Source organism: Danio rerio, chromosome 5, assembly GCF_052040795.2.
Source record: "Danio rerio strain M-AB ecotype USA chromosome 5, GRCz13ab, whole genome shotgun sequence".
Classification (NCBI taxonomy): Eukaryota; Metazoa; Chordata; class Actinopteri; order Cypriniformes; family Danionidae; genus Danio; species Danio rerio.
In genome coordinates, this window is record NC_141025.1 from 31,348,028 (window position 1) to 31,374,591 (window position 26,564).

At 37.3% G+C, this 26,564-nt stretch overlaps 1 protein-coding gene across 2 annotated transcripts in view; it reads right to left on the reverse strand.

Annotated features, from left to right (window-relative positions):
• Positions 1–26,564, reverse strand: part of adamts8a (ADAM metallopeptidase with thrombospondin type 1 motif, 8a) — a 202,840-nt gene that overhangs the window by 171,509 nt on the left and 4,767 nt on the right. Inside the window, exons 2-3 of one of the 2 annotated variants that reach the window (XM_087253563.1) lie at positions 25,405–25,615; positions 5,553–5,643 (exon numbers count right to left, since the gene is read on the reverse strand). The gene's annotated coding sequence lies outside the window, so the exon portion shown is untranslated. The remainder of the gene's footprint in view (positions 1–5,552; positions 5,644–25,404; positions 25,616–26,564) is intronic. The other variant, XM_087253564.1, reaches the window with a different exon arrangement.

Consider the following 26,564-nt stretch of genomic DNA (forward strand, 5'->3'; position numbering starts at 1 on the left):
TCTCTTTGAAGAAATGTTTTTAAAATTCAATGTAACTTTAAATAATAAAAATGCTGTAATTCAGAACATACACAGGTTGGTTCCTTTGTCCAGCCTAACAAGGGAGCATACATTTACTGAAATCTACTTTACTAATAACATCATGTTCATACATTCTTTTTCTTATCGGCTTAGTCCCTTTAGTAATCAGGGGTCGCCACAGCGGAATGAACCACCAACTAATACAGCATATGTTTTACGCAAAGGATGCCCTTATAGCTGCAATCACTGGGAAACACCCATACTCACACTACAGACAATTTTAGCGTATACCCAATTCACCTAGCGCATGACTGTGGGAGAAACCAGAGCACCTGGAAGAAACCCAAACGAACACGGGGAGAACATGCAAACAAATTCCACACAGAAATGCCAACTGACCCAGTTGAGGTTCGAACCAGCAACAATCTTGCTGTAAGGTGACAGCGCTACCCACTGCACCACCGTGCCAGCCACTGCACCACCACGCCGCCCACAACATCATGTGGTTTTAAATGAACAATGTGAAATGAGACACTCTTGTGAAAGTTATGTTTTAACTTTAAAAGTTTTGTGCTGTCCTTAATCTCTAGCTCTCATGAAAGCCAGCGTTTTTAGTAGATTGTTCTTTTGTTAGTTCAAGACATCGTAATTAATGATGTTGTTGTTTCCATGTGGGGAAATAGCTTTGTTTTCATGAGTGACCTCATGAGTCTCATGCCAAGCAGGTGTCTGATTTCGCCACTGACTTGAATGTCTGAGATTGAGTGTGTGAGAATTTAATTCCACTTACAGAATATGCATGCTTGCATGATGCATCTATTAAATACATCTTTCAAAGCATCACATAGACAGTTTGATCTCTTGTTGATGATTCACAGGATGTTTTCCTGTGGTGTTAAATATGCGTAACCGTGGGTGAGTGGAGTAATAAATCTTAAATGCATGTATAACATAAACAACAGCTCTATTACCCTGCAGGACAACAAGCTGAGAAGAAAAACAACACACTTCTTAAACACCTGATGGATGCAATGCAATCTGCTCCATGTGGGAGTCCTGCGTCTAGGCTTGTGAAAATATGTTTAAGTATGCATCATGGGATGAATGATTCACATATTTAATTCTGAGTGGACTGTGAGCTGAGGGTACTTTTTAGGTCCACTGAACATTGCAAAACAGCGGGGCTTGCTATTGAACAACAACATAAGGGCCAACAGGCCTTCATCATCAATCATGCTTAAGGTACTGTAGGATTCATGCAGGGGATTTACTCTGAAAAATGTAGCTGCAGACATGTTAACGTATTTACTGGGAAATGAGTCTTTGGCTTGTCATAATAATAAATGATGCTAATATAGTTAAGCTAATTGCAGTTTCCAATTTTGATGCATCCAGATCAGATAGTAAATAACTAAAAGTAGTGACACTATTAACCAGAACAACTTAGCCCTTAGTTAGCTCTTAGCCAAGTAATATATAATCAAAACAAGAACTCCCTAAATGTCTGGTTGAGTAAAAGTCTCATTGTTTTCTTCCATCTTTTCGAATGCAAAAAAAGTTGATCCACATTTTTAGATGTTATGTGCATCTCTGTATTTTCAACAAAGGTTTATATACCATTTGAAAATATAAAAAATATATATTTAAAAAATTGCCTTGGGGTATTACAGTACCTCCATGCCAGCTCTGTTCCTTAAGGGTCTGGGAAACAAACCAATGATCTCGGACTTCTTGGTATTTTTTTGTGGTTTATTTATAAACTAATTTCGAGAGGATAACGTGCTATTGATTAACACAGCTGGCACCTCATTAGCTCCATAATCTGCCCTATTAGATGATTACAGAAGCATTATAAAGACTTTACAGACCTGAAACTTGCCTATAGCACTTATTCATTGTTGCTCTTATAGTTGTGTAAATTGCTTCCTTGTCCTCATTTGTAAGTCGCGTCTGCTAAATGACTAAATGTAAATGTAAATAACAATAAGTAAATGTAAATAATAAGTTTTTCTCTCCAGTTATCTTCACTTGAAGCTTCCCCCCCTTCCACGCCTACTTCCCACCCTTTTTTTTCGAAAGGGTGACACGGTGGCCCAGTGGCCAGCACTGTTGCCTCAAAGCAAGAACACCCTCTGGTCCAACCTCCTATCGGGCCGGTTGGCGTTTCTGTGCAGAGTTTCCATGTTCTCCCCGTGTTCGATTGGGTTTTCCCCGGGTTCCCCGGTTTAATCCCATTGTCCAAAAACATACACCATAGCCAATTGACTAAACCAAATTATCACCCAATACAACCTTAGTTTACACTTCTCACACGGCGACAAGCAGGGGAGTTCTCAAGATCTACCTGAGCTCAAACTCCCCTCTCACCCTTCTAACAGAAGGGAGCCCCGGGCTCGAGAATATTACGAAACAGCATGCCAATTATGCTTTATTAATTATCAGTCACAAGTGTGAACTCTTAAAATATTGTTTGAGACTCAACACATCACTGTATCATTAATATCTCAATGAGCTTTTTACAGTATTTCTTTTTATGTGCTGAAATTACTCATTTTGTTCAAATTGGAGAATTATATAATGTTTCCATTGTTCTTTCATTCATTCATTCATTTTCTTTTCGGCTCAGTCCCTTTATTAATCTGGGGTCGCCACAGCGGAATGAACCACCAACTTATCCAGCACGTTTTAAGCAGCGGATGCCCTTCCAGCTGCAACCAATAACTGGGAAGCACCCATACACTCTCATTCACACACATACACTACGGACAATTTAGCTTACTTATTTAGCTTTTATCTTTTGACCATGGGAGAAACCGGAGCACCGGAAGGAAACCCACATGAACGCGAGGAAAACATGCAAACTCCACACAGAAATGCCAACTGACCGAGGCACGAATCAGCGACCTTCTTGCTGTAAGGGGACAGCACTACCTACTGCGCCACCGAGTTGCCTGTTTCCATTGTTACAAAACAGAATTTATAAAGATGTACCATAAGTACCTGTAGTGATGTAGCTTAACTGTAGTTTAACTGGTTTAAATTATGAGGAGCTTGTTGTCTGGCAGGCTATAGTTTCAAAGTATCTTCCCCAACACTGGACCACAGTACACTAAAGCCAAAGGAATCCTCAAAACCAGATTAATCATACAGAAATAGCTTTAAATCTTACTAAGAACTTGGTCTGGCACAGCTGAAGATCGACAAAATACTCACAAAGTTAAAAAAAATGGTCCTAAATTCTGACCAACCATTCATGTGAATATTGGGGAGGTGGTTAATAGTGGACTACTATAACCTTCCACTGTACCACAATGAAATATACTGTAAATCTAATAATTCATCCTCTCCTTCTTTATTTTCTCTCTCTCTCTCTCTGTGTGTCATCTTCACTCTTTCTTTAACTGACAAATCTTGATGGCTTAGGTATATATTACAGCTTTCTTGCAGAGCTTGGAAAATATGATAACTTGATGATTTGCCTTATTAATGGAATTAATTTGCCATTAATCTCCTTGACCAAACGTTCAGACAGAAGCTGTATATTATTCAGCATGACATAACATGCTGGAACCATGTCTAAGGCTTAACCGTACCTAACAATTTATAATAATATGAAAATAGCATGGTGACCACGATCCAAGAAACACTCCAAAGCCATAGACCTAAATGGTCTGATAGTTCTTCTAAAATGTAAAAATCTCTCAACATTTACTCACCCTTACATTGTTCTGAATCTCTATGGCCTTGAATCATTTGTGGAGCACATAAAACTATATTTTGAGAAATGGACAGTCAATGAGGTCTAATGTTGCTTTAATGTTAAATCCCTAAATGTTTTTAATCACCAACTAGACTTGTTTAGGATAGCTTTTATGTGATTTTCTTTTAGATTTGATTTAAAAAATGTCTTTAGCTGCATGCCAAATGACACTTATGCAGTATGTACTTATGTATTTACCCACCTAAAGGTGCAGTATGTAGGTTTGACACCCAGTAGTAAAACTAGGTATTACATTCCTGGATCAAAACAAATGCAAGCGCAGGTTGCCAGATGGAGGAGCGAGTCTGACTTAAAAGTTCACGAAACCCTTGAGTACTTTTTACAGTGTCTTCTGTTTGTAAAGCTTTTCTATAAAATAATGGAATAAAGTTTATTTATTGTTATCAAATTCACAGTATGAACCAAAAGAGCTAAAACATACCCTAGTTGTCTGTGTTCCGAAGTTTAATAATTTCTTTAGGTTGATATAATCCCTAATCTAGGGGTGTCAAAATTAATTGTTTCTTCGGTGCACTGCAATGCAGATGAGTACAATTCGATATCGCTTCAGTAAAAGATCATAGCCAGTTATTACGTACTGACGTCATTTATCTCTTATGTGCGATGTCGCAGTAGAATACTATGGCGAAGGAGGTGAGGGCGACTAAATAAAATGCTCCTACTGCTTAAAAGGTAGATAATTATGCACATAATTATGCTGCTATTTCACTACTAGGGAGAGATGCTGTAAAAATCCATCTCTGCCTCTCTCTCACTATCACACACACTTTGGACATTTGACTCGCTGCGCTAGCCTGTTTGTGAGGTAAATTTTCCTCTCCTCTTGGCTGTTAAAGCGATACGTGTGGATCCAGACACGAGCGTTCCTGAGGTGCAAGTTTTCTCAACTGTGTCTATTACGGATTACCTGTGATAACCGCGTATTATGCAAATATAGACTGTAACCGTGGCTGTTCTTCCTGTGTGACTCATCTGTGAACAGCGCTTTTGTTTCTAAAGCCAAGCGCAGTCCTTTCTGTTGAGCAGGTGAAGACAATGAACAATCATAGGGGTGTAAAACAGTGCACAAAAAGGAAGCGGGATAATATTTACATTAGTTTATTTGCTATAAATGCTTGTGTTGTCTTCTGTGCATGTATTGGAGTTTTGTTTGATACATTCAAAAAGCAGGTCAAATTAAAGGTACCGTTCACATTTCTTACTACTTATATTACAGGACAAAATTCTATTACAAATATAATATAAATATGAATATATTTATAGATTTTAATTTTAAAAATTCTTGTATCGTGAAGAAAAAAATCGAATTATGTATGGAAAGCATCGTCAATGCACCATAATGCACAGAGATATCGAATTGAACCAAATCGATGGCATGATAATCGTAACCGAACCATGGGACCACTGTAGGTTCACACCTCTACTCTAATCCTTCAAACTTAATTTTGAATTGCTCCATGAGATGTGACAAGACGGTCCACAAATAGCATTAAACAAATTGATATTCTGTCCAACATAAATCTGACCATGCTTGGACATAATCTTCATTCTTTCTGACCAAGTTCTATTCAGCAATAAATTCATATTGTCAGTCAAGACCTGGAGCGATAGTTTCAGAAAGAAACACAGCTGTGCAGACAGCTTATAATTCCTCCAGTTATGAAGATGAAAGACTTGCAAGATTTGCCAAACTATGAAGCAGCATGAGAACATTTTGGTCTCCCTCACCAAAGGTGTCTTTCTCACACACCTGTTTCACGTTCCAAAATCCCATGGCTCTTCGTAGGAATTACATAATGGTCCATCGTTTCTTCAAATCCCATCCTCCTCCGTTTACTCTTCTGAAAGCAGACACAAGTCCAGTTCATTCATTATTTTAACCCCAGGAACTCCAGGTTTGAATAATAATGATTTCACCTCTGCTCATACCAAAACAAATGTAAATTTAACACATTTATTCATAAGTACCTCAGCCCTCAAATGCTGATCAATTAACCTGCCATTTATTTCATCGTTCATCAGACAAATTTTTATCTCATGTAAATAAATACAGTCCTCTTCGGTCCAAAAGGCGTCATTCTGTCCTGGCATGGACTGAACACTGGAGACCGATTCCCACGAGTCATGTTGGAGCGCCAAGTGGAACATACTGTAACCTGTATAGTTAACTTGGCCCAGACTTACTGTACAACACATGCAGCTATGAAAATAAAAGACCCTTTACATAGTGAGCACACAGTGTTAATGGACGTCCCCTGTGGGAGCAACACATTGGTGGTTCAGTTTCTGCCAGAATGCAAAAAAAAGAATGTTTCAAATAATAATTGCCATTCTGACAAGTCTGTGAGAATAATTGTTGGTCACATTATATCATGTCACCATATCCATAAGGGCTAAAGCTTTCTATTGGGAAAGAAAAGCTGAATTGCTGAGCCATGAAAACGTTAACTCCTCTGTAAATAGGTGCCACCTTTTACATCCAACTTTTCAACTAATTGCTTAAAAATGGGTCAATTAGAGCTTAGGCCATTACATTTCCTGTCATTTCAAATGCTGAGGGCAAACCAATCATTTGCAAAGTGGAACTGAGAGCTTTAATATTCCCTAATGATTCCCTTCTCCATTCAAAAGATTTTTTAGGCTACACTCAAAAAAGAATGTCTGCTGTTTGTTCAAACTACTTATTTAAAATGATCTGAAACAAGATTTTTTTAATGTTTTTTTTTTGGGGGGGGGGGGGGGGGACAACTTAATTGTTTAATGCTCAATCCACTTAAATTTGCAATAACTTATAAGTTATAAGAACTTAATTCATTCATGTTGCCCCAACAAAAATCAATTGTGTGGAAGCCAGTATTTTTAGTGTATACATGAACAAGGTTCATGCCATACAGTACACAAACTGCTCTGTCTAATGGGGACTTCAGTACAATACAATTATTAATTGTTTAAATAAAGTGCTGATTATTCAACAAGGAATAATACATTTCTGACCAAAAGCAGATAAACTGATATTTTGAGCTATTATTTAATAAGCTCTTATTTTCAAAAAGAGGCATACATGTTAAAAATATGTATATATTATTTATTTTTCAGAATAAATGAAGAATAAAGCAATAAAAACTAAAATATCTAATTTATAAATTCTACCACCGAAAATCTGACAGCCGAAAATGTTATACCATTTAATGGACCCTCTAATTTTGCTGCTTTAGTCATTGTTGGGTTACTCTTTTAAATCTGGAAGCATTAACAACTTGTATTGAAATATATATCGTTATCGTTCAATATGGAAAATATTTATCTGGATTGCATTTTTACAATATCGTCCAGCCCTATATCACATGATAATGTGCATGAAATCCGTCATTATTTCTTTATTTATTAATGTGCATTTATAATGATATTTGAAAGAATCTAGGTAACCAACCAGTTTCATTGTTTGGACAAAAACAACGATGATGATGATTGAAATGTAAATAAAATGTTAAAATTAATCCTTAGATTAACTGCAATCTCTATAAAACCCCTCCCCCAACTTGTGTATTGGAAAGTCTCGTAAGAGATAACAGTTTTTGTTTTTGCACAAATGTAGCCATAGACCCTGAAATGGCATTAAAAAGGAAATAATTAAAATCACATCAGTGAAACATAACCGTTTATTCTGAATTTTTTAATTACATCATATTTGTTCAAATGATTTGTTCAACAACACAGATCAATCCAGTAATTAAATGTATGACTTTATGAGTTTACTAAAGTATTATTTAATGACTAAATAATTCCTTTAAACCTTTTTTATCAAATATTTTTAAATGCAGTGATTAACATTTTGTCACCCTCTAGTAAATGACATTTCCATCACTTGGTTATTCAGAATCATGGGAGAATCAAAATCTTGATTTTAAACAAAGTGTGATACACAGTTTCTTCAATCATTTTCTAATACATTAGTTTTTATATTTTCTTCAAATTATCTACTTGAAAATAATTCTTTAATTTCACCCCAGGACTTCAGTACCATGTTTTTAAAAAATGGCTAAAGTGAAATATCTTCTTGTGTGTTCCTCAGAAGAAAGAAATTCATACAGGTATGAAAGTTCAGGGTGAATATATGAAGCAAACCTTAGATTTTGACAAATTCATTCATTCATTTTTCTTCGGCTTAGTCTCTTATTTACCAGGGGTCGCCACAGTGGAATGAATCGCCAACTATTCCAGCAAATGTTTTACACAGCAGATACCCTTCTAGCCACAAACCAGTACTGGGAAACACCTATACACTCTTACAGTTACACACACACTTATACACTATGGCCAATTGCATTCCACCTATAGCGCATGTCATTGGACTGTGAGAGAAACCAGAATACCCGGAGAAAACCCACGTCAACACAGGGAGAACATGCAAAGTCATGTAAATGTAAAAATAAAAAAAATAAAAAAAACATTAATTCCAGAGTTATGAGCATGCCCAAAAGCAGCAAGTTTTATTTAGGCCATTTACAGTAAGCACCTACTGGCAGGTGCAAGTGCTCTCTCTCTCTCCTTGTGGAAGCTAGACGCTTCCCACAGACCTGGATCCCACCAGACTCATTAACTCTTCCATCCCCACCAGCTGTCTCCTAATAGCCTTTCTGAAGCTTATTTTATTTTACGCACATTTTTTTTACTTGACATCCTGACACTTGGCTTGCCGGAATGAGGCGTGGAGCTCTCAGCTGTTCAGAGTGTTAAAGTCCATCATTCCTCTCACTCTTTCACTATCCAAGGAGTTTTCGCTGACCAGTAAATGGCCTACTTTCCTTCTTCCCTCGTTCTGTCCTGCCTCCTCCCTACTCTGTCATCTCCAAAGGATGGATGATCCTGATCCTTCTCTTTCCATACATCTTCTCCAGATGATATAAGAAATTTTAGCTGGAACACGTTTTACAGCAACTATCAATCAAATACTATGACATGTCAGTCTCACCTGGAAAACATTTAACCTGGGCAGTTAGAAACATATTTGATGTCACTTCATTTCTTTATCATTTTATATCCTACATGCAGTACACACACAAACTTCAGTTTAGGTCATCTGCCTTGAACTGAAATATAATTAGCCCTCATTTAATAACAGTTGAGGTCTTGAGACGAAGAACCATATTGTTAGTAATAAGATTTTTTTCAATTGGATTGTGAAAACTATATTAATATATTTTTATTTTACTTGAAGATACACAACAAAAGCTTCTTAATAATAAGGGGATATCATTTTTCAGTGTTAGCATTAAAATCAAAAAGTTATTATGATTTATATTTCTCAGATGGGGAAGAACAGTACATGTCCAGTAAGTGTGAAATAACAGCATAACTCCAATTTTGTCATGTCTGGGCTCTTTAAGAAGGGCAAAGGATCGCAGGAGTTATCAAACAAGTGGATTTATTGATGAACACTCACATGAAGGACATAGAAAATACTGGAGACTCAGGAATGACATGGGTTGTAGAAAAACATCACTAAGAATACCAGACAACAACTAAACAACACACAGGACTATAAATACACAGAACATGATGACTGTATATCACACACAGTGATGATACTGATGAGGGTTGATACTGATCAACCTAATGAAATGGCAGGAAACAGAACAAAGGAGCATATGGGAAAGGTCACATGACAAAAACGCCTGACAAATTCATTAAACCACTGAAGATCTGTTTTTTTTTTGTCTTAGTTTTAACACAGGAACAGAAACTTTAGCTTAAATTTAAACATTTCTTTCAAGTTTATTATTATAATTTATAATACAGGAAATACAGTATGAACAATGTACAATACATAGGCCTTCCTATAGTACAAGCAATAACAATCAATGATTAACAATAAATAAATACAATACATAAATGCAGACATACATAATAGCTAAATATTGTTGTTTATTTAGAAAAGCTGGTGCAGTGCACCTGTGTATATAGGCATGAGACGATAACCGTTTTCAAGGTTTACAGTGGTTTGGAAAAGTCAAGATTTTAAAACCGCCAAAACTTTATGTTATACCTTTCCTACAGTAATAAGTTTTTGTTTTTTGTTTTTTTATTTACGTGTTTTTACAACTATTTTATTTAGTTTTTAGGGCAACAATATCTCCAGCTAAAAAGGACCCTCCATATCAAAAGTTACTGATTTAAAATATTTTAAATGTTTCTTTAAAAAAATTATATTGTGTTCACCTGGCAAAAATGCTGTTGTTTTTTTAACCAGACAATAAAAAAAGAACATATTTTAGAACAGTGATTACAATACCATGACACTATAAAATAGAGATCTGCACGACACTAAATTTTGAATGCCGCTCCTGCCCTCTCCCACCAGGTTTTAGCCTAAACCCGACCGCTCCCGCTTAAATTCAGCATTTGTTCTCCCGCTGACAACCCGCCCTGTTTTTTACCCGTCGCACCTGTTCCCGCTAACGAGCGGGGGAGAACAAATCCGAAAACCACCCAGCTATAAAGTCCAGACAGCCTATTACAAGCTGTCTGTATTTAAACACATACACACATAAGCACCAAGCAAGTCACACACACAGAGACAGCATCACAATCTCTCTCATTCACACACACAAACACACAGACAGACAGCACAAAGCTCTCTCATTCGCGCACACACACACACACACACACACACACACACACACACAAGCTAATTTCACACACATACACACACGTGCTCGCTCGCTCGGTAGCCGGGAGCGATATTTTTAGATCGCCCGCTGCCGTCTAAAATTACACCAGTTACCAAACGCTCCCGCGTTTTATTCTGAAATTTATTCCGCGCCACAACAAATCTGGTCGAGTCCCGCGGCTGCAAACCTCTACCGTGAAATTTCTATCCAAGATTATCATACCGTCAGAATCTTCTACCGGCCAATGCCTAATATAGGCTATTACTTCAAACTGTTCTCGCACTCCGCAATAAATATATAAATAAAAACTGCTTGCTGTGGTTTATACAGGACTGACAAGAAATATGCATTGCATTTTTTCTGGAAAAAGTCTTATTTGTTTTATTTTGGCTAGAATAAAAGCAGTTTTTAATTTTCAACAGCATTTTAAGCACAAAATTATTCGCCCCTTTAAGATATATATTTTTTCAATAGTCTTCAGAACAAACTATCGTTATACAATAACTTACATAATTACCCTAACCCAGAGGTGTCCAAACTCTTTGGAGAGTTTAGCTCCAACCCTAATCAGACACACCTGAACCAGCTATTCAAGCTCTTACTAGATTTACTAGAAACTTCCTGGCTGGTGTGCTGAAGCTAGCTGGAGCTAGACTCAGCAGGACACAGGCACTCCAGGACTGAGTTTGGACACCTATGCCTTAACCTGCCTAGTTAACCTAATTAACCTAGTTAAGCCAGTAAATGTCACTTTAAGCTGTATAGAAGTGTCTTGAAAAATATCTAGTGAAATATTGTTTACTGTCATCATGGCAAAGATAAAAAAAAATCAGTTATTAGAAATGAGTTATTAAAACTATTATGTTTAGAAATGTGTTGAAAAAAATCTATCCGTTAAACAGTAATTAGGGAGAAAAAATAAACAGGAAGGCTAATAATTCTGACTTCAACACATCTTTATTCTTAAATTAGTAATTTTGCTATTCAGCATTGGGGTTAATGTTCATAATTCAATATAAGCACTGATGTGGTCATTGTTATATCAGTAGGTGACTGCATATTTTTTTCAAGAGATTCATTCAAAAATACTGATTCATCTAGGAATGTAACAAGTAAAGTTTATGATTGAGGGCTCACCTTTTCACTTTAATGCGCACATTTGACATCCCTGTGCTTGATGAGCAGCTTTCTATCCACTCATTAATTCGTGACGTATGGAATACTGTTTCCAGGTCCAAGCTGTAACTCATTTGAATTGAGAAAATAATCCTTTATGACCACTTATTAGTCATATCACTCATTAAAGTGAATTTGATATAAAATCATGGTGTACACAACAGTCTCTGGACTTGCTTCATCACAGACATCAATATTTTAACAATTTATATAAAATGTATCACTTACTGGCTATCGGATATTATGAATGGAGATATTTATGTATATTTATGTATGTATATATATGTATGTATATATATATGTATGTATATATATATATATATATATATATATATATATATATATATATATATATATATATATATATATATATATATACACACACACACACACACACACACACACACACACACACACACACAGTATATTGCGATCGTGAGTTTGGAAAGTATTACAGCGCTTATTAAAAGTATTAAACGTTTATTATTGCCATTCGATTAGTCTCCCTGTACACTTTGATATAGCGCTTGGACCCGGAAGCTGTTTCGCGTGACGTCACACTTAACAAGTGGATTACACCAGATAACACTGTACCGGGTTGCCTTACACTATCCAACAATGCATTACTGCATGTCTCTGGAAATAGAGAAGTATGTGTTGCCTTTTTCCACCCTGAGTGACCTCATTTGAACAGAGGTTTTACTGAGCTAGACTTATGCCATCATCTACTCAATGTCTGCCAAGACAAACGCCCTTTCTCCCTAATGGAACTCAGAAACGATTCGGTCGACAGCAGAGTAAAGAACTCAGTAAGGCTCACTGAAATCTGCACTGCAGACACACCTGAACCACAAAACAGGGTTTTTTTTTTCTTCTGCCACTTAAAGAGATTTTTGATCAGGCTGTAATTAGTCAGATCTTTAAACTCAAAGCCAACATAAACTTTGTTGTAAAACACCTGGCACTAACACAGCGCTTGTTTTTTGTTTGCTGGCCTGGATCTGCGTTCCCTACTCAAATTCAAATCTTGATTCGATTAAGAAATAATGAAAATATCATAAATCAGCACAAAGATCTGAAACCAAACACCTTGGTTCCTGTTTAGATTTGCAAACAATGGAAAATAAAACTTTGCAGGAAAACCACAAGATGACAACTTGAATGTTGCTCAGATGAATAAGCTACAGGACTCATATTCAGTGACATCATTAAGCTCACAGATACTCAAGGGGGCACAAACTGTACTCTCTTGATGCTTGTTTCAGGGCACAAACCCAAAACACAACATATTAGAATCAAACAGACACCTGTTTAAAGCACATGTCAAGTTTTCTTTGTTGAAGAGTTGACAGGTACACCAAGTCTTTTCATAATGCTTTGCACAAGTCTGACATACTTCCAGCTTGTTAGGATCTCCTGACAGGCAGCAATCAAAAGTGCCGCGAGGCTCATAACAATCTAAACAGTTTCCGCAACACCTGAGCACTTACTCATCAGTTAGACCACCGTGTCAGCAGCTTTTCCAGTGTAACTCTTTAAACTCTGATCCATCCATGGCAGGATGAAAATATGATGGATTGAGAATGCCCCATCGCTTTTGTTTTAAACTTGAGCTTTGATCCCTCCTAAAACTGCGCACTTATTTTATACAAGTTTCAACACTGGCACACACATACAAACACAAACACTCCAGCATTATTGGCCAGAGGCTAAAGTTACACATCCTCATGCATATACACATCCACAGTTGACGCTAGGCCACTGTATTATTCACTAGAGACAACAACATTCCCTAAACATGATGTGTAGCAGAACGAAAGAATAGGCTTCAATGATGGTCCTGTAAACAGATAAAACATTTCCCTGACTTCATTTTAGCCTAATGCGGATCACTAGCAAGCAATGCTGCATCATCATAACATTCATGTTAAGAAGCATGACTTCAAAACTAAATACTAGCATACTGCACTGCTGGTTGAGTAAACTTTTAATGCAGTGCGGACTCCAGTAATCAAAAAATTGTATACATTTAGGTGCATCCAAAATTGCTAACAATTAAAAAAAAGGTTGGGATCTATAGTGTGTGTTGTATAAAATACTATCAATGTGTGTTGGAAATCCTATCTTAAACATTCAATAAGTTGGATGTATGCATTGTATTTTGCATGGCCTGTTTCCTTTGCTTTCATAATATGATGGGCTATCCTAGGCTGCCTCACCTCCTTCTTCTCTTTCCCCCATATCCCTGAATTACGGGTCAACTTTGAGGTACACTGGAAATGAGAGGTCACAAGAAACAAAGGTTGTGCTTGCTGACAGTAAAAGCCCTTTCAGACTCAAATGTTGCAGTAGACAAAACTTTCTGTATAAAGCATGAATATAATCAATGACAAATATAGTATCTGCCTTCCTTTGAACAAATAGAGTACATTCAATTTAGTTTACATTTATAATTATACTTTGTCAAAAGGAAGGCAGCATTTTTCACTGGAAACTGGTAATTGCTGACCAGACCACATCAGAGAAGAGTACTGACCAGAATACCAATGTTATGTCTCTGGTCCCATCTAAAACACTGCACATTCTCCAAATATTTTCAAAGTGAATTCCTGAATGTCTTAAATAATGTATTTTCATGCTTTTACATGCTGATTTTTCCCTTCATGTTTTTAAAATATATTTGGGAGTATTTGTGTGAGTGTATAAAATTGTTGCTGTGCTTTTTTACTGCCAAAAATTTTCTTTGCATGCGTGGATTATGGACACATTCACACAGAATCACATGCTGCGTCCCAAAACTATCTGTCCTAAATTATATTTGAAAATAGAATTAGTACATCAAAATCGTAGTATGTTAAAGAGTATGCCAAAGGATCCCGCATGTTTTACTATTTCCGGACAAAATTTTAAGTGTAGAACTGGCCATAATCTAATCGTTGATATTGGCCACAAAAAAGTACCTATTTTTAAGGCGTAGTATAAGTACGCGTGATGGGACACTGTTCATCTTTGCAACAGTTTTAAACAGTTGTCATGTCAATTTGCTGCAATAAATGCAGGCGATGCTTGCCCCGCCTTGAAGCTCTTTTGATTGGCCCACTGCTCCAGAACTGAACGCGAATGGATTGGTTAATATCAGCTGTCAATCACTCAGTAACAGCCTTCTGCCTTCAGATGACAGGGAGCTACAACCGTCAAAATGTAAAGCGCTGAAGAAGACAGGATGAAAACAACACTGACAGATTTTGTTTTAGAAGCCACCTAAAGTTTCAAATAATGGCACATCTGATTAGTGATCATAGGGTGTATGTTAATCCACTATTTGCATTTTTTCGAAGAGTGGATAAAAGACTTTCAGTGGGTTAAAGTCTGCTATCAAAATGTTTAAAGCATTCATTGTAAATCCTGTGGGATGGAGTTTGCAGGTAACAGCATTTGCCACATCTACACAATTTCAGCATGAGAGGTTCCATTTAATCCTTCATTTAATCGTAAGGATGCAGTCAAAAAGGGCTGGCATTCTCTAAGATTGAACTACAGTTATTATCGTTATCTGTTAACAATGACGCAAAAAAAAAAAACACTCTGCTTGCGTGTGCGGTGTGAAAAAGCTGTATGTTTTATTAAAACTTGTAGTAGAGGTGCTCAAAAATAATGGGTGCGGCTAAATTTTGGCTGGTGCTCCTATTTGTTTAAAGTTAACAAAAGCAAAAAGGTTCATTTCGAGCCCTGCTTAGATGTTGCATTCATAAGTTTGACGGAAATCTGCTATTAATGTTGTCAACCATTAGCTGTCCAAAAAAGAGTGAAGTTTATACAGTGAATCACACACATGTTGCTTTTGCTGATTGATGTGTTACTATCGCCTACATAAGAATACACTGCAGCTGCATCCTGTAAACCTTAAGGACTCAAGCCAAGTCAACACAACCTGGACATAAATAGTGTATAAATACAAGCCATCTGGCCCAGCAAAACGAATTTCACATCCGGACTTCACCAACCAGCCAAACTTAATACTATGACCCACAGATTCTGTTGCATGCACTTCATGTGCCCTAAATACATATACTAAAGGGAATTTCCATAACTTCCAGAAAAAAATCTATTCTATTAATTCACTTTTTTCCCCTTGCAACTAAAGTTTATATTTCCTAAATGCAAATTCACATAAAAAAAATAAAAATATTAAGTAAATATAATAATATTCTCCCATGGGAGTAATTCTAAAAATTACTATATTCTATAAATATACCAATCAGGTATATTAACGGCCGCTCAAATTTTTTTGTATTTTTTATTTACCAATATTATCATTCTCTTACACTTTTTTTTTTGTATCAGCCCAAGATAACCAAACATCCGCGTTTGATTAACCAGTGGAAAATCTTCTTTCACTCTCCACATTTCGTACTGCTTGTGTTCACGCGAGAACTGTCAACAACACTTCCTCAAACAGTCTCACGTGATCTGCAAAGAGGTGTGCCTTTTTGAGGCTTAAAAATGCATCCGGCCGGTGTTACTAATATCTTCTAAAATGTCCGGGAGTGGACTTTTGCTTTTGCTTTCTCAAGTTGTTTTTGCATTACTCTTTTATTAAAGACTACTTTCTGCTTGGCTTCACAGCTGACAGCACGCACAGCTGCAAGACCAAGAGAAAAAGTAAATAAAATCTTCTTTAATCCAAACAGTTCAGAAAAACTTTACTGTGTACTCAGAGAGGACGAAATGACATCTAAGGCCGTACTCACACTAGGTACAGTTGCCTCGAACCGGGCCAAAGCACGCTTGTCCCCCCTCCCGTCTCCCCCGACGGCCCGCGCTCACACCATATCGGGCCTCGACACGCTTACGTCAACGCTGCTGCGCTGTTCAGAAGCGCTCTCTATGGCAAGCCTTTTTAGCATTTAAATTTTTGTTCTGACTCCATAAATATATTTAGAGATATCTCTAATTATATTTTGACTAGTCATAATTATAATACGACTTGTCAGAATAACAATTAGAGATATCTACAATTGCAATTGTACTAGTACGAAATCAGATTGGAGATATCTGCAAATATATTATGACTAGTCATATTCCTCCATTGACTTCCATTGAAAAATATTTGCAGATATCTCTAAATGAGTTTTGTCTAGTCACAATTGTAATTAGAGATATCTCTAACTGAGTTTTTACTAGTCATACATTTGGAGATGTCTTTAATTCGTAATATTTAGAGATATTTACAAATATATTTGAAGATATCTCTAATTAATTTACTAATAGTCGAATTACAGTTGTAGATATCTTGAATTGGACGAGTCAAAACTCAGTTACAGATATCTGCAAATATTTTTCAATGGAAGTCAATGGAGGAATATGACTAGTCATAATATATTTGCAGATATCTCCAATCTGATTTCGTACTAGTACAATTGTAATTGCAGATATCTCTAATTGTCATTCTGACAAGTCGAATTATAATAATGACTTGTCAAAATATATAATTATATCTCTAAATATATTTATGGATAGTCAGAACAAGGTTTAAATGTTAAAACGGCTTGCCATAAGCTCTCACTCAGCTGCACAGTGGAGATTTCTCTAGTTATATCCTTTCAGTCGTTTGTTATGCAGTGACATGCAGTCAAATATTTCGCCAAACAGTCCTTAGGGATGCGGGGACACACAGTCAGATATTTCGCCGAACAGATCCGCCACTTTTGGCGCTCATAAACAATCATAAAGCTCTCGTGCTGCAGGAATGAGGAGGTCTGCTGAAGGCGCGCAGCTGGCGTGCTGTGAGGAGTTTGCGTCTTTAATAAACTACGGCAGTTTGCGATCACTGAACAGTAAGAATGATTAATAAATCCATATCAAACAGTCCCTTAAAAGTCACGTCTCGCTTTCGGTTTCGGGCTTTGGCGCGTTTCGCGCTCACACACAAGCGTACCGCGCCAAAGCCAAAGTGTACCGCGCTCAGGCACACCTCTTCCAACCGGGCCAGGGCCGGCCAAGTGAACCGTGCTTGAGCCTGATTCAGCGCACTCACACTTCTCAAACGATCTGGGAAACGGGCCTGGGCACGGTACGGATGGCATAGTGTGAGTAGGCCCTAAACTGGTTGCAAAAGATATGTAGATCATTAGAAATGATCAATCAAGTCATTTGCCTTATTTAAATACACGGACAGCACGATGGCACAGTGGGTAGCACAATCGCCTCAGAGCTAGAAGGTCACTGGTTTGAGTGCTGGTTTTCCTTCGGGATCTTCGGATTTTCCTACAAGTCTAAAAACATGCGGTATAAATTAAATAAACTAAATTGTCTGCAGTGTATGTGTGTAAATGAGTGTGTATAGATTTTTCCCAGGGATGGGTTGCAGCTGGAAGGGCATCCGCTGTGTAAAACGTATGCTGGATAAGTTGGCAGTTCATTCCGCTGTGGCGACCCCAGATTAATAAAGGGACTAAGCAGAAAGGAAAATGAATGAATGAATATAATATACACTTTTTATTCTAATTATTAATTAATATCCATTTCAGATATATTGTCTGTTTTTATTTATTTTCCTGTAATTATTTCAAATTTGCTGTATATGTGATTAATTTAATTATGTAATATAATACATATTTTATACATATCTAAACTGCTTTAGGCAATACTGTACTGTCATGAACTTGAGAAAGAGAGAGCCGCTGTGTGCAGATTGCTCCTAAAGAGCATTAAAATAAGAGAAATAGTGGATTAATTTTTTTATTTCACCAGCCTTTTTTAAACTTTAACACATTGAAAAGAAATGATCTATAATAGTGTAAAAATAAAAGCATTGTTAAAAATCACATTATTTTTTGTGTCTCATGTAGTTAATCATTCATGTGCCATGGGTAAAGGATGTGTTTTAATTCGGCTACCACCGCAAGTATATTTCAAACCTGTGGGAGGCACTGAATTCACAAAGAGAGTATACAGTATTTTAACATATACGTAACACATGTGACAGATGTAAAATTAGCACTGGTGTAACTTTGCAAAATCAAATATAATTGTTTGAAAACATTGACAGATAAATTTGAGTACGTACAGTTCGTAAAATACTGTAAAATACTTGCTTACACAAAAAAGCATAGAAACATTTACGTGGAGTTGCTCATGACTCTTTCATTGTGGGTTTTCTTCTTTAAAATGCTAATTATAAACTCACAGCTGAAGTGTTGCAAGAAAAAAGTGGAGTCTTGGCCTAGATAAGCTTCCATACAAAAGCACCAGCAGAACAACAATACACTTGCAGAAATAAACATGCACACATGCACACTCACCTAATACTCTCTAAGGTGATTTAAGAACCACAAACTGAAATGTAAGCCCACACAAACACTGTGATACTTAGCTGACAAGTATTATGGTGGGTCGTTCTGACCCAAGAGCATTCGAGGTACGCAGTCAGGTCACAGCTGCACTACTTACACACAAACCTACATGAACATGTGTATGCAGAAGAAAACCCACATATACAATGAAACACTATGCACAGCTGCACATACACACAAACACAAGCCCTAAAAACAAAAGATCCCTCACAATGGCTGCATATTTTGGCTGGCCATAACATCCCAAGAGAATGCACAACTGTCACTCACATTGCAGATGTTTTACACACGGCGTGGAGTTGCAGCTGGGCAGCAAAGAGACTGATGATCTAACAGCGACGTGAAGGGGATTTCCATAAACACTGGATGTACAGGACTCAGTGTCTTAGCCTATGCAGCCCTCACAAACAGCCTGCCAACATCAAACGGCTTCAATTTATGACTAGCTAACACACAACACAGCTGTACTAATTAGACACAGCAACGTCACTAAATTGTAACTTCAAATCCAGAACAGAGATGTTTTCGACTAACATGAAAACTGTTAGATGATCGACTTGCTGCTTCCACAAGCTACAAATGACCTTCATCTTGATCCAGCTCCGCCACCCAACGTCTGTGAACTTAGCAATGGCAAAACTGATGTAAGACTACTATATGTTAGACTCACTAAAATGAGCCCCATTAGATTCAGCATTCATATGCAGTTGGTTCGTGTTAGTCACAGTAGCCCCTTTCACACAGTGATACTGGTAAATATCCGAAAAATTTCCAGAACGACTTTACCGGTAAATTCAAAAAAGCAGTTCAGACAGGTGAGGACGTTATGGAATTTTTGCGGAAAAGAATGTTCACACATCCATTCCAAAATACCGGTAAATTCTGACTTCATTAACCAGAAATGAGCTCTAAACGGCTAGGTTTGTATTTGTAAACATTTGACTACATCATTAAAAACTCTGTGGATGGAGAAGTATTGTGAACAACGAAAATGAAAATATAGAGGAACACTTTCACATGTCGAGATGTACATAATATGTGTGTGTGCTGGCGCTCACGGGCAGTTTCAAAAACACACGCGACGCGTCACGCAACTGAAGGAAGCAGAGCTTGAAAGTAAACAAACAATGGCTTATCATAAGCATCTTATCAATAATTATTTACACAGTTGGCATTAAGAAGGAAAATATAATCGTTATCTGACTAACATCTAGCAGCTACATGTGTCTGGGAAAATATTCTAAGGCTTTTATTTTCCTAAACCGCGCCGACTGAATGCGTCTGACTGTTCTGATTGGCTAAAATAGACGTCTTACGTCAGCACGTTCTAGATGTGCACGCGCTCTTTCCGGCAATCTTCCTTCTGCGTTCACACAACGCAGCATTCCGACAAATTACCGGAAATGTTACAACCTCTCTTTCCAGAAAATAGCCAGAACGAATTTACCTGTATTTTCAAAAAGGGCCTGTTCACACATACAGACCTTTCTGGAAAATTGCCGGTATAGGTCTGTATGTGTGAAAGGGGCTATTGTGTGTGTGTGTGTGTGTTCTCTCTGCTTTTGTACCTAGCAAAGCATGTTTTGCTTTAAATATCTAGACAAGCTATGTACTCTCTTTCTCCCTTTTCTCCTGTAATCAGTGATTTGGACCAACAGACGTTTTGATGGATGTGTTCTGTACAATCTCATGGACTGGCTGTTTTAGATGATATGTAATATATCTGGATTGTCTCCAGATTAACAGTGTGATTAGGAGCCAAAGCGCAGGCAATGGAGAGCAGACCATATCCATTTACTCTCAAGACACTTGGCAAATTGAGCCATTTTCTCCAACACTTTGCTCTATGCGTGGCCAAACATATCCCAAATAAGGAAGGAATGTGGAAGGAAAGGAAAGATGTCTGTTTAATTGTACATTTGGTCTAATTACAGTGCAATCTAGAAAATGAATTTGTTTTCAGTATTGTTGAAAAACATAATATATTCCTGTGATGACAAATCACTTATATGCTGAATAAGGTACTCAAATAACATTAACCTATTTAACTAAATAACTGCATTAGTAAAAAATGTATCTGTAATTTTTTTCACAATTTTTGCAATAACAATATAAGTGGTAAAACATCATGTACTGTATATGAAAAATGACCGGTCAAAGTAATTAATAATGTACAGAACAATACATAAAGCACAGGTTATAATGCACACATTTTAAACCATTATTGTAGACTCAATTATACTTCTGCATTGAGTGATGGGTGTAACCCATGATGCATGTCTTGCACGTACAGTAGCCGAGCATTTATACTTGTGCTTTCTGTTTGACTTCCAAAACTCTAGCTGGTTTCGAGTTTCTTTGCAGGTGTTTTGTTTACACTGGAAATACTTGTAATGCTAACTTATTGTACTGTACAAGTAACTCAAACCAACATTTTTACAGACTATGGCTCAAACTCACTCAATCAGAGGTGGGTGCCGACGGATGTGCAATAACTTCAATCATGTACTTCAGAAGCAGTGAGGGCCCTTTGTTTTGTGGGGCACTGTACACCCGCAATAAAAAAATGTTTGCCTATTTATTTACTTATTTAAATAAGCATAGTGAACGTAAGTGGGGTTCTTCTAACGTGTTCAATCGAACAAAAAAGTAACTGTTTTGGAATAAAGCCGGCTGATAAATTATCTTTTTAAATGTAGGCTTGAAATACTTTTTCCTTAAATATGCAGGAATTTGGTAAAACAGCTGGTCAGTAAATGCATTTTCATTGACATCTCCACCAGCATCTTGTAAGGGTCATAAGTTTTAAAGGGCACCAATGAAAAATCATCTTTTGTAAGCTGTTTGGACAGAACTGTGTGTAGGTATAGTGTGTTCAGTTATATTGGAGTGATAGAAAGACAATAGCCCCTTTCACACAGTGATACCGGTAAATATCTGGAAAATTTCCGGAACGACTTTACCGGTATATTCAAAAAAGCGCTGTTCACACAGGCGAAGACGTTACGGAAATTTTCCGGAAAAGAGCATTTACACATCCATTCCAAAATACCGGTAAATTCTGACATCATTCACCACAAATGAGCTTTAAACGGCTGCGCTTGTATTTGTAAACATTTGACTAAATTACAAACTCTGTGGTTGATCAATATTGTGAACTTTCGCAGGATCACTTTCGCATGTCGAGATGTTCATAATATGTGTGTGTGCAGGCGCTCACAGGCTGTTTCACAGGCACACGCAAAGCTTGAAGGTAAACAAACAACGGCTTATCATAAGCATCTCATCGATGATTATTTACACAGTTGGCATTAAGAAGAACGTATAAACGTGATCTGACTAACTTCTAGCAGCTAAATGTGTCTGGAAAAATATTCAAAGGCTTTTATTCTCACAAACCGCGCGGACGTAAATGCGCCGGCAATTTTCCGGAAAGGTCTGTATGTGTGAAAGGAGCTATTAAGTCACTTTGTTAAAATTTCATGATGTTAAAATAGGATCCAAATCCCTCCCATTTTAAGGCCCACTGCAACGTGAAGTAAGAGTGGGATTTAACCACCCAATGAATTGACTGACAGACCCGTATTAACATGTCTCCGTAACGCATAAAATCATATCAACAAGACAGGATGTGCGCAAAGCAACTGGGATTAAAAATGATCTCTTCAGCTCTCTGTGATCATCAGTCATCATCAAATGTGATCAAGAATGAGTTTTACAAGTTTAAAACGTTTTTAAAACAGTGCATGTTTATGATGTATTACATCGATTTTAACATCTTTACTTTATCACCACAGCCGCATGTCAGTACAATTATAAAAGATGCTTCAATCCCGGTTTGTGAATGTTAAATCAGGTTTATTTTGTACATTAACATAACAGATATCCATACAGCTGTGAATCATGTCCCATACGTGTATCCTGTCACATTTGCGTGCAAAAACAGTTCAAAGTTAAATGTGCGTGCTGTGTGTGTGTGTGTGTGTGTGTGTGTGTGTGTGTGTGTGTGAAAGCTTTGTAATTACATTCTATGTGACTCATTGTTCTCATCAACTCATAAAATCCACAACAAATACATTAAATAATCATTGGGAAAGTTCTAACTGTATTATTTCTCATAAATGTTATGTGAGATCTGCTTCCTTCATGTCTATCACTGTGCTGTTTATCTGACGCAGCCGAGGCGGAGATTAAGGCACACTCTGACAGGCACATGAGAACAGTGGGTTGGGAGGACTAGCATTAAAGGCACTGGCAACAAAAACAGCTACATTGTGTTCAGAGCAGAAAATTCCATTTTTCCGAAAGGTATGATAAATCATCTGAAAGGTATTTTGAGCTGACACTTTACAGACACATTCTGGAGACACAAAAGACTTATCTTAAATCTTGAAAAAGGGGTAAAATAGGTACCCTTTAGGTCAAGCTCAGCCCTCGCACTAAACTAATACATTACAAAAAACATACTCTTAGAGTTGAAAAAGGAGACATAACCTCTGCGCTGCCTTCACCCATGCTGGCCTTCTCACGGTGACTTGGCAGCCAAAACAAGACAGCGATGAAGCGGATAATTTTGATCCAAGATAAGTTGAAAGAGAAAAATGAGCTGAAAGCAGCAAGAATCAACTGCCTTGGGAGAAACATGGGGGTTCTGTATTACATATAGAAATGCTTAAATATGCAGTTCTGAGATGCAGAGATCTCTCCTCCACACTGTGTTTTTCCCCTAATGGTGACTCTTTGCGATTACAGCCTGTGACCGCTTTCACCACATCCTCAGCTGTGAGAGGAATGTGTTTGATCTGTTAGCTGTAACACTTTTAAATGGCTATGATGACAACACCTGCATCTCTTTCCGGAAATGGCACAATAACAAGGCCATTGTTTCATTTTACAATTCAATGGAGAAAAAACTAGATGAAAGCACATTTCAGGATATCTCTCGAATAAAAGAACAAAGAGGAAGAACAGGGAATGAAAAAAACATTGAGTAAAGCAAAGAGAGGACAGTCTTTCACTTGTCAAGAATTTACACTGCAATTCTCTGACCTCTGCCCTACGTTTGTAGAGGTCTGTGGTTCTCTCTTAGCCAAGATCCAAACACACGTCAAAGCAAATGCCTTATTTGGTGCCTAGGGAGAATGTCCTTTTGATGGAAGGCCAAAACGAGGAACACTTTTAATCCTCGAAACTTAAATTTTCTTGAGTTTGCATGCTCAGCATCATGTGGCATTGGTTTAGAGCATATGTAGAAAAGGGAATGAGAAAGTTCAAGAGGGAAAGAGCAGTGCCATTAAAATAGAAACCTGACACTTGGCCATGACACTAAAACAAGGAAAAACACATTTGGGGAAAGACAATGGTAAAAGAAAGTCCCGCCATACAGCTAGATGAGGGAAACAGTACTGTATGCCAGGTAATGATGATGGGGATTTTAGGTTTAGGAAATCAATTTTTCAGCTAATATTAAAAACTAATATCATTATAATAACATTTCTTAGCATGTTGGAAGAAAAGAAAAATCAAAGTAGCGTAAATTTTAGTACCTTTGATAAAATGCTAATCTGATTACAATTCTAGCGTGTAAAAGATATTATTTCAACTGAGTCACCAGGTTATATTTTGCAGAATTTAACTAAATACCACAAAAATTGATCAAAGATAGAAGTGTCTGGCATTAGAGAATCTTTATGGTCAAACTGTTGGGGTAGTTTACATCTGCACTGATTGACAGCGATCACAAAACATAAGGTTCTCGCTTGTCTCCTGGACTCTTTGTTAAAGCTGTCCATTACTAATCAGGCGTGTCTGGTGTTGGACTACACTCTTGGCAAAGGCTGTGAGAGAAATAGTTTGGTTTTTATCTGAGCTGAAGGAGTAGAGCCAGATCAGTCTTTGTAGAGATTCATATCCAGAAGATACCAGTCACGGTTTTATTTACTATATTTAGCGAGATAAACGCAATGCTGTCTTTGCTAGCTTATCATTTTGGGCAAAAAATCTAAGCGATTAGATTTGTATGTAGCAAAAGATAATACACAACACTGATTCTCTGAACTGATCTGTGTTTGTTATTTGCTTTAATGAAAAGTTCATAATCTTGTGGCGGATTTTTTCAGAAATTTTGCTTTGTACTTGTAGTAACTTAATGTTGTACTATAGCACTTGTCATTAATAAATTGTCAGCTAGATCACCATCTGACAGTATGTATATGAAGTAAAACTTAATATTGCTTAATTGCAAAGTGAAGTTTAGCAACTATAATATGTATATATAGTTTATAAACTAATTTCGAGAGGATCACATGCTTATGACTGACCACAGCTGGTTCTGCATTAGCAACGCAGGATTCACCAATCGGATGAGTCCTAACTCACTATAAATAAACAAAGTTTTTACCTCAGTTGTCTTTGTCTTGAAGAATCACTCCTTCCATCCCTACTCCTCCCTCCTTTTCCCTGACAGGGTGGCACAGCAGCTCAGTGGTTAGCACTGTTGCCTCACAGCAAGAACATTACTGGTTCAAATCCTTAACAGGCCAGTTTTCGTTTCTGTGCGGAGTGGTTCTCCTCATGCTTGAGTGGGTTTCCCCGGGTTCTCCAGTTTCCTCCTATAGTCCAAAGACATGCGACATAAGTGCATTGATCAAACCCAATTGGCAACATTGATAAGTCAAAATCAGCAATTCCTAATTGCCATTAGCCATAAATAAGCAGGGGACTTCTCAAGATCTACCTAAGCTCAAACCCCCCTCTCGCCTTACAAATGGGAGGGAGCCTCAGGCTTGAGGATCTTTTGAGCACAGGGCTCTCTACCGGGACAGTATGCCAAACTCGCTTTATAATCAATCATCAGCTAAGTTTGATCTCTTAAAAAAATTATATAGATTTATTATAACCCCCAAAAAAATCAGTGATCCCAATCTTCATCCATTTAAAAATATAAAATATTGCCTCACCAGATTATTTTAAGCTCTCTGTATCACTTGTTTTGAGATTAACATTAGAAACCTTTAACACATAAAAGCACAGGCCTTCATTTGTCAGGAAAAACCTGAGTATTCATTCTATGGGGACAATAAATATCAGCACCAAATCATTGCTTTAGTCACATCAACATGGCATGTGTCACAATTACATTCTACAAAATTAATAAAATCAATGTTTAAACAAAACATTTTGTTGTAGTTACAGATTATTGAAACATAATGATATTAAAACAAGACGCATGGAGATTATTTAGACTAACAAAAATGTTTTAAAAATTAGCTTAAGTCAAGTTTTATGAACTAATTTTGAGAGGGTAACGTGCTATGACTGATAGCGGCTAGTCCCGCATCATAATCATCGATAAACCAATCAGGTCAATCCAAGCTTGGTTTGTTTTACTTCCATTACTTTCATCTTCGTTTCTGGAGTCCATCAATTCACCCCATCTCCCCCTTTCCTCCTTTACTAGGGGGATCTCTTAAGACCTACCTAATCTCGGACCCCCTTCTATGCTATACAACCAGTTGAGAACCCTGGGCTCAAGCATCTCCGAGCTCAGGGTTTTTTCCT